Here is a 13,306-nt window from a genome sequence, read left to right on the forward strand (position 1 = left end):
CACAGAGCGCAGTGTCACCAAGATTCACTAAGGGGTGTGGGGGGGGGGGAGGGCAGGGTACAATTAACTCCGGCTCCAGAGCGGCCAGCGGCCAGCTGTGTCCCCGACCAGCCACAGCCCGGACTTCGGTCTCAGGGATGTGGGAGCACGTCCTTGGTAGGTTTGGCTCAAGAGCATCAGCTGGGCCCCTCCAGCTCATGGCCACTGGAATCACGGCGTGACTGTGCTTTGAGCACAGGGTGACTGTGCTTTCCCTGTGGACAAACTGTCAGTGTGGCTTCGACACACTACGGACTGCAGGGTCCAGGGTCCCAGTCCTGCTCGGTCACCAGGAGGAGTCTCACGGCATTTCCCCCAGGCAGGGGAGGCAGTCATGAAAGACCAGCACATCTCGCTTCTCGTGACCACAGGTGGGGTCGGGTGTCTTCCTGCCCAAGACACCCCGGCCTTGGGGCAGCAACGCAGGGAGCAGGAGGTCCTGCAGGGCCCGAATGCGGAAGGCTCCGGCCCGGGGTGAGGAGAGGCCCCATCTGGGTCCCCAGGGCATCCCCTCACACCCTCCCGGCCAGGCCAGCGATGGGCCAGCAGGATGTGGCGAACTCCCCAAGGGTCTCACTGGCACCCATGCCCCGCGTGTGGAGCGGGCGCCTCGGCCCATGTCACGGGGAGAGCGGCTCGGAGGAACTAATTACAGAGACCGGCGAAGGGAGGCGGCAGGAGCATATTAATTACAGCATTTAATCCATTAGGCAGAGCCGCCAGCTTAACCTCTTTAGAATTCTTAGAGTTTGTCTATGATTAATTATTTTTGGAAATAACAGCCAGCATCATAGCTTGTTAATAGGCTTAAAATAATAAATTTCAAAAACACCGTGAGACGTTTGCACGGGATTTAGCTTCCAGAAGGCCAACAGTAATTTCACGAGACACACAGCCTCGTTCCCCTGACTCGCTTCCTCTGCACGAGGCCACGGCTGTCCGCACGCGGGAGCCAGAAATGCCGCCACGTCAGCAGCTCCTGGCCCTCCCCCACCGGGGACAGAGGAGTGGGGGTCCTGAGAGATGCAGGCTTGCACATTAGCAGGCCCTTCGTGGTGACAGCCCAGGCCAGAGATGGGCTTCCCAAAGCAGCCACTGTCATCCATTCTGATTACCCGTTAAATATTACGTCTTCACAAGGAGCCGGTCCACGGTCCGCGTGCGTGGGAGGGATGTAGCAGGTGTTGCACAGATTGGGAAATGCACCCGGGCCGTTGTCATCTAAGAAGGGAGCTGTGTGAGGTTGCACTAGGATTCAGCAGGGGTTCGGGCTGAGGGGCTGGCTGTCAGCGTCACTGATGTCTGGACTCTGACGCTCCTGAGCCCGAGAGCCACTGCTGGGAAGAGGCTGGTGCCCCCAACAGGATCTCCATCCTGGCCACCATGATGACGGGGCACCTCCCGGGGCTGGGCCGTGCCCGGCAGGAGGGAGGTTACACTTCAGCCGGGCCCTCTGGGGCTCCCAGTCCGGCAGGGAGCAGCCCTGCACAATTCGCCGATGGCAGGTGGGCGCAGTGCTGTCCGGGGCACGAGTAGCACGTAAGCTGAGCGCAGGGGCCAGGCTGGGGCAGGTGCACTGGGGAAGGCTTTCTGGAGGTGACACCAGCTGGAGGTTTGAGGGCAAGCAAGAGCTGGCCAGGACCACCGTGGACAGGGGAGTGGGGCTCCCGAGAGACGCGGCGAGTGCTGGGCTTGGGCAGTGATGGAGAGAGACATGCTGGTGAGGGCGCAGAGGCCGGGCCAGGAGGCATCCTCGCAGCAGGCCAGCACCTGATGCTGGAGCCCGAGGGGCTGTAGGCTGGGAGCCGCATGGTCTGGACGGCGCCCTGTGCTTTTTGTGGCCCTGGAAACAGGCAGGGAGAGCTACGGCGTGTTTCCAGAGGGGAGCCTGGGCACCACCTTCTGCCCTCAGGCGGGACCACCCCCCGGCCAGACGCCCTCACCGCTGCAGACCCTCCACGCGCTGTCCTTCTCAGGGCCCTGCGGGCAGGCGGTTGGCGGCCAGTGACGCAGCCCAGGGACGTGGTTACCAGCAGTCCGTGTTCAAACATAACCAACTAACGCCCTTTCCCGACACCGTCTCCACCCACCGCTCGCGAATTCCCAAGCCGGTGGATGTCGGGGCGCAAAGTCACAGCACCTCTCAGACGAGACGCAAACGGGCAGTTCCATGCCCCCACAGCACACGCTGCGATTGGCACGTTTCCATCACCAGCAGCAGCCGACGCGGCGGTCCTCAAACCTGCCTTGTGTCGGGCAGACGCAAAGTGTCTTGTGTGTAAATTCATTTCTATTAATTACTGTAAATTAAGTATTTATATACTTAAGTATGATTATGCATGAGCTGTAGCAAATCACATCTGTGCTCTCTTGCTCACCGTTGTCAAATTTTGCAACACGTGCACATAAATCAGCGTCATCTGACCTCATTCTCCTCCTGCCTGGGGACTCACTCCCTTAAACGACCTCAAGGGCCCACAGAACCCCCCTGGACGAGCCCCTGGGGCACAGACCCAAGCCTGTCACCTGAGGACAGGCAGGACTAAAACGTCATGTCACAAAGGGCTCTTAGCACGGGTCATCTGTGACACCCTCTCCCCACAGCGCATCCTTGGCCCACCCATGTCTGTCCCCTTACTGTTTTCCAGACCCTCAGATCCACTTCTCACAGCCATTTCCCCCCGTCCCCCACCCCTACCCCATGCCCAGCATCACCAAGGTCACCCGGGCCCCTGTGTGACCCTCACACGCACGCACCCTCACGCCTGCACACGCACCCTACAGCTCACACTTACTGGCACACACATCCTGGCACGTGTTTGCACACACACGTGAATCCAGGGTCCACAGCCTCAGCCGCATGCCCGCTCTGGGGTCCAGCAGCCGGATCGCTCTCCAGAAAGTGCCACAGGAAGCAGACGTCATCCTGACCTGGCAAGCACTTTGGGGTGTCACCCGCAGCCGTGAGTGGGGAGGACCGTCCGTGGGAGGAGCCTGGGAGACAGAGCTCGCGTGTCAGTGAGGGCTGGGGGCCAGGGAGCCCTCGCTCTGGGCTGAGGACCCCTGACTCGCTGGGTGGGGACCTCATTCTGGCTCGAGCTTTTCCTGACTGAGGAGTTTGCTACATGGGAGCAGCGTGAGCTGACAAGCGTCCCCACCGGGGCCTCAGCTCCGCTCAGGCAGTGCCCGGCCCAGCAGTGAGGGCAGGACCCTACACAGAGCACAGGGCAGCTCTTCGGGCTGGAGGGACATAAACAGCCACCGTGACAAACACAGGCCCTGCTCTCAAGGCAAAGCAGGGGCTCCCGGCGTCCACTCCTTCCGGGAGACATCAAAGGGCCTCCCGGAGGTTTTCGCCGGGACGGCCCCGCTGCAAACAGAACCAGAACACCCCTCACCTTCCCATGTCATTGCCGCAAGAAAAAGATTTACAAAATGATCCGACACACACGAGCCAAATAACGCAAATAGTTGTATACACACTTGGGAAATTAATGAAATCGCTTTCCAAGTCACAGATGTACCAGTTACTAAAATGTGTCTGAGGACGTGCGTGTGATCACACCGGGTACCAGATTCGCTTTCCACGGGTCCCCCTCCACGACCATCCCGGCTTCACCTTGTACCAGGCCATGACTCGTGCCCCGAGGGCCTAGAGAGGAAGGGCCGCCCAGGATCCCCTCCCCGTGTTAACTGCACAAGAACCCACACCTCAAAACCTGCCCTCCTCACCCAGACTCAGCACCTTCTCTTCCTGACCCCAGGCTCAGGGCTGCAGGGGCGTGCGCTGCCTTTGAGTCCTCTCTCCTACCTTCCTCCGTTCCCCATCCCCCCAGGCCCACGGGCCCTCGCCTATACCCCATCCCCCACCCCCAACCCCACGGGCCCTCACCTGTACCCCATCCCCCATCCCAACTGCCTGATCCTGGGGAAAAGGCTGGAACCTCAAGACGACCAGGCCAATGCAGCAGGGCAGCGGAGGGACTGAGACCTGAGACCTTCCCTTGCAGGACCCGTGGACCCTGGGCCTCTGCTACAATGACGGCCACAGTCATGCAAATTTGCAAAGCTACCAGGAAAGAGCTAAAAATTACTTGGAAACATTCACATAGAAAATTACTGAAATTAGTAGCTTTGACAGAGTGCTCCTGCACTCTCCCCAGGAGGGGTGTTTAACTGCTGGGCTCTGAAGAGGTTTGCACCCCAGAGAGATCCCGGCACAGGGCCGCGCAGGGTCGTGAACCGCCCCCCAGCAGAGCTGCCCGTGGGGGCTGCAGAGTAAACGGGCGCCTGCACTGTTTGTCCTCCCATAAAGGGTTCATCAAGACACGGTTCACGTACCATAAAACTCACCCACTTGAGTTGGACAAGTGGGTGGTCCTTACTAGATTCATGGAGTTGTTGAAACCACCAGTTTCAATCAGTTTCAGAACGCTGTCACCCCCGTACCCATTCGCAATCGCTTCCCACTTCCACACACCCTCCCCACCGTCCCTCTGCCCTATAGGACCTGTAATATTCTCCTTTCTGTCACTGGATTTCATGGTGGTTTGGGTTTGCATTTCCCGATGACTTAATGGTACTGAGCATCTCCTCATGTGCTCACTGGCCATCTGTATGTCTTTTTCTTCGGAGAAGCGTCTACTCAGATCCTCTGCTCATTTAGTCACTGGGTTCTTCATCTTACATGTATACTTTTACAAGTGAATCTTCAACAAACTTGATAATTCTACAGTGCATGGAAAGGGACAGTTACATACGCAGAATCAATGCAGACTGGATGGTTTGTGCACATGCTGTCAGACCACAGGTTTCTTAACACAGTCTCCAGATCCCCTCCAGGAGCGAGGGCACAACCTCAACGGCCATGAAACTCTAACACAAGGACGCCGTAAGCCTCCTGCCACCTGTCCCTTCAGCCACTGCCCATAACATATCTTCCGTGTTTTATACCATAGATACTCTTTCCATTTTCCCCCCAGATGCCGCATTGAGAAGAATGAGTACAATAAAAATGTGAGCTTTTTTGATAACATCACAAGGACATTTGGGCCCCGTCTGGGATCGGTTCAGCGCGAGGTGGTTATTAAGTATGCAAGGGGGAACGTCACGTAGACATTTGGATGCACAAGTCGGGAAGTGGGGAATGGTCCAGCGTCCCAGGACAGAAATTTGGGGCAACAATGCAGACGTGCTAATTCAGCCCCAAAGCTGGATAATTTTATTGGAAGTTGCACCAGCGCAGGTGCTTGTGTTGGAGAAGCCAAGTACGGGTCTGGAAGGTAGGAAACGATGACCCAGCTGGGGGAGCTTGGCATTTAAGGGTGGTCAGTTGACAGGAGTAACACCAGGTATGGAGGAAGGGCATCCGGGAAGGTGGGATTAGCCCTGCACGCGGGACGGCCTGGGGGCACGCTGGCAGAGCCATTTCAAGGAGAAAGTGATTAACTCTGCAAATGTAGATACCAAGCCAATAGCAGTAGGACTAAGTATTCACCACACCATTGAGATTTTGGAAAATCCGGGTCTTGGTTACCTAATACAAGCAATTTCAGTGGAACCAATGTCTGCTTGGATTACGTTCAAAAGAAAATCAGAGTTGGGGCACCTGGGTGGCTCAGTCAGTTGAGCATCCGACATCAGCTCAGGTCATGATCTCATGGTTCCTGAGTTCAAGCCCCGCATCAGGCTCTATGCTGACAGCTTGGAGCCTGGAGCCTGCTCAGGATTCTGTGTCTCCCTCTCTCTCTCTCTGTGTCTCCCTCGCTTGTGCTCTGTCTCTCTCTGTCTCTCTCTCAAAAGTAAATAAACATTAAAAAAAAATAAAAAATAAAATAAAATCAGAGAGAAAGAAGCTGAAACCAGCACACATAGGCCACGTATTTGGAGGAATGTTGTTTAAGACGAGAGGGAAGCAGGCTGATGCTACAGGAATTCGGGGTCCCGGGGTCTGCCTTCCCACGTCCACGCGGCCCAGGCGCCCTGATGGATGGATGGCGCTCCCACAGGCTCCTGACGCTCAGGAAGATCACCGACGCCACTCTGGACTCCGTCTCCTGCACAAGCATCCCGCCGACCAGCCTGCTGAGTGAACCCCTCAGTTGGCGCAAAGTCGGACCCCTGCCCACCCCCACCACCTGCTTGACCCAAGCCTCCAGCATCTGTTATTCATGTCATTGTCACAGCTCTCTGTTTGTCCAAAGTCACGTGAGTAACTTAATGACGACTCCACGGGACCAGTTAATTACTGCGAAGAACTGACAGGGCTGGGGCAAGAACGTTAAGTCGCGGACACACTCACAGGGGCTGCACCTGACGGCCATGGCCGTGTCCGCCCTGACCTCGGAGGCCGTCTGGCTCCTGCGTCTTGCTCCTCTGGATGCATGGACCCTGCTTTGTGGACTCGTGGCCCCTTGGAGGCAGGGAGCCCCCTCAGGGTTGCCCTTACCCTGGCGTCCCTCTTCACCACTGAGCAAAGCAATGTCAGGGAGAGGAGTGCTGTGACCAAGCTCGCAGAGCCCTTGAGACTCGGACCCCCGAGTCCCTTTTGTGCCGTTAGCCTTAGCATCACTAAGCTCTTCGGGCCAGGGGCCGAGCCTGGTTCCTGACCCGCCGTGGGCTAGTACCTAGCCCTGCTCTCCACTGTGATTATGCCCACAGGCTGCCCCATCATTCAGCGGACACTCACCGAATACCCATCACGGGCTGGATGGTTCCATGGGCTGAGCCAGCTGTGAAGTTGTAAAACCCTCCACCCTGCACCCCATTTCTCGGTGTAACCATCATCTACAAGTCCACTCTGGCCCTGTGTCGTCTGGGCCAGTGTCACTGCCCAGTCGTTCAAGAACAGTGGTCCCGAGGACAAAAGAAGCCTGGCGGAGAGCCCTGAAGAATGGTCTAGAGTTGGAGGGCCCCCACCAACATCTCAACTCCTCGCGAACTAAGGGGATTCCTTTTACAAAAACCACCATTTCAGGTGCCGCCCAGGCCCGGGCCCTGCCCCTGGCCAGAAAGGTCATAGTTCCAAGATGGCAGAAAGGTCTCTGTGTCTCCAGCTTGGAACCCTTACTAATTATGACCTCTAGAAACACCAGGCTTTATCCAAGCTTCATGTCACCGCCCTACCTTGTTCCCAGGGCACACACATTCCCCTGGGCCACCGGCCACACCTGCTGTGCCACCATATTCCCTGAGGGCGCAGCTCCCCCACACAGGCCGATGGCCGCTGCCTGCTCCCGCTAAGTCTCTCTCGGCCCTGGGCCTGTCAGGCTGAGGGTGGTCTCGGCCCAGGTGCAGGTCTGGAAGGAATGCCATGAAACTGGAGATGCCAGAACTGCCCTTTGACCAAACACAGGGGAGAGTCAATGGAAGGGAGCCTAGCGCCTTGGAGCCTTGAGGGGAACGCCCTGAAGAAGATGCTGGAACTTCCGCCCGAGTCCCCAGCAAGCCTGAGCCCCCGCGGCTGAGAGGAATTATACCCCACGGAGACGCCTCTGCACCCTGATGCTCTCCTCCCCCTACGGTGCTCGCACCACACCTGCATCCAGAGTCTGCTTCTGGGAGCACCGTCTGCTCTGGGCCAGCCCTCAGCGGGACTGGCTGGTGCCGAGAGGGGCCGGGTCCCGGTCTGCGAGGCAACTCCCCTGACTTAGGGCACCTGACTTAGCGTCCTCCTGGGGGAAGACGGTCTCCTCTCTTTGCTCACAACTGCACACGTGGAGCCTAGCCTCGCGCTGGGAATACAGCAGGTGCCCAGAACTGGGGGGGGGGGGGGGGCTGGTGGTTTATTGAGCAGGGAACAGAGCACGGTAATTCATTCAAGAAGGTGGAGATTTCCTGTCTACACCGTGCTGCCGAGGAACCGCCTCCTCCGGCTGTCCCTGCCGACCCAGCAGGTGCCACTTCCAGCTTCTAAAGAAAACGGGGCCAACAGAGGCTCCTGCTCACATGGTGCTTGAACCTGTGAGACCCCGACAGCGGCCTCCACCTGGCTGGCTACAGTCTAGTGTCTGCGAGCTCCTGGACAAGAATCGTCCTTTCCAGGGAAGGGAAACACACACACACACACACACACACACACACACACACACACACACACACACGCTGGGTCCTTTCCAGCAACGAAACATGGGTACTACTGTAATTTCAGTTCTTTTTTAATTTTGATTTTAGAGACAGAAAGTGTGAGCAGGGGTGGGGCAGAGGGAGAGAGAGAGAACCCCAAGCAGTCTCTGTGCTCAGTGCAGAGCCTGACATAGGGCTCGATCCCACGACCCATGGATCGGGACCTGAGCTGGACTCAAGATTCAGACGCTCGACGACGCCCCCCGGGCACCCCTCGAATTTCAGTCCTTGAAAAGCCTCAGACGGAACTTTTGGTCCCCCCTGTATAAATTACCAAACCGTCTATGTCTCCACCGGAAACCGCAGAGCACTGCTTCACGCGGGCACGCTGGCCACTGTGGCTGCAGGGCTGGTGCACGCTGGGGGTGGGTTCAGAGAAGGCCGCACAGGCCGCGTCCTCCTGCCCTTCCAGACCATCGCAGGACACCAGCTGTGTGCCCGGCACACGAGCACCTGGGGACAGAAGGCGGTACTCCGCCCTCGCTTGCGGGATGGTTCAGACACTGGTCTTCGCCCCGTGAAGACGGCTGTGCCTGCAGAAAGCGGTGTGCACCTGCCCAAATGCCCACGTGAACGCCGCACCCAGACCTGCTCCTGGGCCGGCAGAGCCTCCGGGAGAGGACAGGGCAGAGCGGCTCTACTATGTGCTTAACCGTGAGGGCGAGCGGACCAGAGCAGGGGCCCCGCTGAGTCCACTGAGGACACATCCTGCCTCATGCCCGACGGGAAGCCGGTGGAGACCACGTGGCCCCCGAACGACCCTCTTAGAGACAGTCCAGCTAAAGCCACCGACCCGGCCGGCTGCGCGGGCTTTCCTCCAGCGGCTGCACCGAGCATGATCGTGAGGACGTGGAGGGGAGCGGCGAGTGCTGAGAAGTGGGTGCACCTTTGCACACACAGGCTAATCCCACTTTGTCCCGCACTGCCTGCATGGAAAACAGATGTGTCAACGGTTCTCAGAGGCCGAGGGATTACGGGCAATTTTAATTTTCTCATTTATGCTTCTTGACTATTTTCTAAGTGTTCTAAGTGAGCATTAACCACTTTAATAATTGGGGAAATCTATGAAGGATATAATGAAAAGGACAACAACAGCCACAAAAAGATGCCTCCGGTTTTCCAGCAGCTAGACCGGAGGCCACTGTCACCAGGGCCCTGTCACAGCTATAAAGGATGGACAACCTGTTCTGCCCCTGTAGGCGCATTTCTTGCTGTAACTGGAGTCAGAGGCGGGGCTGGGAGTGGCTGGGCCAAGGGAAAGGGGAGAAGGAGCTTGGCGGGGCAGGGGGAGAATTGAAACGTGAGGGACCCCTGCCCGGGGTGATTGGGACGTGCCCTGCACACCGCCGCCCTGGGGGCCGAGTCCCGTGCCCCTAACGCTGGGCTGTGTGCAGGAGACTCAGACGGACACGCCCTCAGAGCCCCCCTCTGACCCAGGGTTTGAGAGTCCGTGGGCCGCACGGTGACGTGCCACATACTCCTTACAGCTACTGACAGAGAGGATTCCCACAAGTTGTCGGCCCCCAGCATTAACCCCGGCCCAGTTTGCCCCCAGGAGGTGGCAGTCTTTCCGTTCCACGGCTCCTCTGGGCAGTGGGAAGTGACCGCACCCCGCACCCCACCAGGACCAGGCCTGGCGCTTAGGGACCATGGCACTGAGGCTCCTCGTGGCATGAGCCCACAGTCACGGACTCGGCATGGACTTGGCCTGCTGGGGGGCTGGATTTCGCGCCCTGGAATCTCTTCTACTTTCCCAGGCCCTGATGAGACCCCACTCCCCACGCCCCGTCTCTGAGGGGCCCGGGCTCCACCCCTCTGAATGCTCACAACAGGCCTCTGGTGGCCCGTAGGTCCTTCCAACATCCCAGCAAGGGAGGGGGGTGCTGTTCTGCTCCCCCGGTTCCCTCCCCACCGCCACAGGCTCATGCACACAACCTGCCTCTCTCTCCTCCCCATCCTCCCACCAAATCATGTGAAGAAACTTTGGGTGGGTCTGTGTGAAGCAGGAGAGAGAGAAAGCAAAGGAGAAAGTGTCCCTGTCTTCACAGGCTCAGCCGGGACAGCGGGTGGTGGCCACAGGCACGTCCACCCTGGAGGCAGACAGCAGACTGGCTGGGGCTCCCAGAAAGGCGAGGCTGATCATTCTACAGCAAAGCCTGTTTTATTAAAGTGAATTCTATGCAGGCACAACAGAAATTTAAAAATCATGAGAGACACAGAGAGAGAGAGCGAGCGAGAGAGGAAGGGAGAGAGGGAGAGACAGAAAGCCTGGGAATGCCTTATATCAGTAAATTTAAAAGTTTAGAAGAAATGATCAAATTCCAGGAAAGAAACATATTCCAAAACTGACTCCAGAAAACAAAGAAAACTTAGTCATGTGGTTAGAAAAAAATATCAAATTATTACTTAAAACTCTTCCAATAAAGAAAATTCAGAGGATCAAATAGATTCATAGGAGAATTCTGTCACCCTTCAAGAAACCAACCATTCCAGGGGCACCTGGGGGCTCAGTCGGTTGAGCATCCCACTTTGGCTCAGGTCATGATCTCACGGTCTGTGGGTTCGAGCCCCACTTCGGGCTCTGTGCTGACAGCTCAGAGCCTAGAGCTGCTTAGGATTCTGTGTCTCCCTCTCTTGCTCTCCGCCCCTTCCCCGCTTACACTCCGTCTCTGTGTCTCTCTCTAAAATAAAAGACATTAAAAAAAGAAAGAAAGAAACCAATTACTCCCGTTCTACATAAATTCTTCCAGAACAAAGAGAGCGAGAGCGAGAGAGCGAGCGCTTACTACTCTCCGAGGCCAGGACGAGCTGGTCTCAAAGGGTCACACGCTGACTGCAATCGCATGGAACCCATCACCACAGCTCAGAGGCCGCCCAGGGACGAGCGGGGCGGCAGTGGAAGGGGCTGATAACGAGCTCAGGGGTTTCTGGGGGTGCAGACGTTCTGGAACCAGACAGCAGTGTTGGGAACCCAGCATGCGACCCATAAAGGACACCGAGGCGCACGCTGCAAAGTGGCTGATGGTTAATTTCACGTGTGAAAACTCAATAAAACTGCACATCAGCCTCACTCATAAAGGAAGACAGACTTTCGGAAGTTGTCCATGGGAGATGTTTCTGAGCAAGGACCCGGAGGTCTTCAATCCAGCACGAAGGAGCAGGGCTCCCAGGCCAGGGGCCGGGACGGCAGGAGCCCCCTCCTGCCCAAGGGGACGGCAGGGCCGTCCAGGTGCAGCAGACCAGGGAGGGACCTGGCGTGTGTCCTGTGGGCGCCACCAGCTGACCTGACCGGGGAAGAGAGCAGAAAGCTCTCTGGGGCTGGGCTGCGTGGGGAGGGCTGGCTGACGGTCCGGACCCTTTGTCAGCCTCTTCTACAAGATGAGGGGCTGCTCCTCCCCACTCCGCACCCACGCCCTCCCTTCACCCCCTTGAGGGGGGAGGGCCTCCCCACCACAGGTAGCAAATGGTGACGCCGGGCAGCTTCCCGGCCGGTACAAAGGTCAGTCCCCGAGAGTGGGTTACACGGTCCTTCTCAGGCTCCGTGCCTGGAACCCTTTCTTATGTTGGATGGCACAGGAGATCTGCCAATTTCTGTGCAGCACAGAGCAAACGAGATGGCTTCTGAAGACCCCTGAGTGGCTGGAGAAGGAATGAGGAGCACATTCCCTGAGTAAAGCCGTGCGGGTGCCACGGGCTCAGGGATCTGAGCAGACCGGAGAGGTCGATGACGCCTTTAGGGGGAAATGCAACATAATGACCGGGCTGTTTCCTTCTCGGGGCAAGACTGTATTCCCAGGACGGATAACAGGAAAGGACCACGGTCTGTGCGTGTTGCGTAAGCAGGGAAGGGGCTATTTTATGAAGTGGTATAATTTTAACAATCCCGCCTAACTTGACCAGTGGAAGTCGCTGCGTCTCCTCCGGCTGCCGAGTCTCCTGCCTGGAAAAGACACTGAGCCGCTGCCGTGAGTGTGCACATGAGCTGTCTGAGCCCGAGCGGGTGTGCAGGCAGCACCGGGGAGCCCAGGTCTGGACTTGTGAGCCATTTGCTACCAGGTAAGGGACGGGAGAGGCAGGCACAGGATAAGAGTACGGAGCCTGGAAACAGTCTGGCAGCAGACAGGGCTCAAGGCAGGTGCCGCGGACGAGGTCGGCACTCCCCTGGACTTCCAGAAATGGGCTGGGGTGTGGATGGAGGGAGAGGAAAGGCCACAGAAAAGCAGGTGGGAAGCACAGCACTTAGACGTCAGGCTGCGGTTCTAACCCTGCGTGCCTGCTCTTCTCCAAGGGTCCCCCGTTGCCACAAAGGTGGTCCTGCAGCCCGTCCCTAGATGGGCCCCACTGCACGGGGGGGGAAACGGTGTCAGGAGGGCCTGGGACCCACATGGCTGCCAGCCCTTCCCCGCCGCCAGCTGGAGTGACAGACATCAGGGAAAGGACGAGGGTCCTGCCCGTGGGCATCCGCCCGAGGGGAAGGGTGAGCCCCCAGCAGCTAGAATGATGGTCTCAGCAGATAGGGTCCCAGCAGAGCGCGGTGCACGGCTCAGGGTGTCAGTCTGCTCTCTTCCCCCTCTGTCTCCCCTCTGGGTTCAGGTGAGATGGGCTAAGGATTGAGCACCAAGCTGCACTTTGCTCCCCGGGGCACCCTGCCGGCCCACATGCCCTCGGGGAGAGCCACTGCCTTCCGTGTGTCAATCTCGTGACCGATGGCCCACGGGGGTCCCCGATCAACTAGTTCACTGGGTGACAACGTCGACTAGCGCGTTACTCCCTCTGGATGGGTCTGCTGCAAAGCCCGCAGTGCCCGGCCGGATGTTCGGTGCAGCGACAATCCACTGGAGTCGGGAGGGACCGCCCCGGGGGAGGAGGCCGCGGTCTGGCACTTCCTGACAGACTGTTTGTGCGGCAGGTACGTGCCCGCAAGAACCTTTAAACCGTCACGCTGGCCCCCGAGGAACGCTCAGCACACAGCGGGTGGCTGGCCGCCGTGGGCGCACCAGCGAATGGCAGGACGGCCGAGGGCCGAGTCCTGGGAACCGGGAACCAGGGAGACCACACTGGGCGGGGAACGGGGTCTTGGGTCAGTCATGACCCAGTCCGAGCACTGCTTGTCCTCCCACTGCTTTGGGAGGAGGGAGGAAAT

At 58.1% G+C, this 13,306-nt stretch overlaps 1 long non-coding RNA gene across 2 annotated transcripts; it reads left to right on the forward strand.

Annotated features, from left to right (window-relative positions):
• Positions 1–2,574: 2,574 nt before the first annotated feature.
• On the forward strand, positions 2,575–11,245 carry LOC122231765. 2 transcript variants are annotated; one of them, XR_006209002.1, is made up of 3 exons: positions 2,595–3,002; positions 5,022–5,321; positions 10,914–10,935. It is a non-coding gene; the product is annotated as an uncharacterized LOC122231765 (long non-coding RNA). The 2 variants fall into 2 exon arrangements; XR_006209001.1 differs by lacking the exon at positions 5,022–5,321 and having other exon boundaries at positions 2,575–3,002; positions 10,914–11,245.
• Positions 11,246–13,306: the final 2,061 nt, after the last annotated feature.

This window comes from Panthera tigris, chromosome D2 (genome assembly GCF_018350195.1).
Source record: "Panthera tigris isolate Pti1 chromosome D2, P.tigris_Pti1_mat1.1, whole genome shotgun sequence".
Taxonomy (NCBI): Eukaryota; Metazoa; Chordata; class Mammalia; order Carnivora; family Felidae; genus Panthera; species Panthera tigris.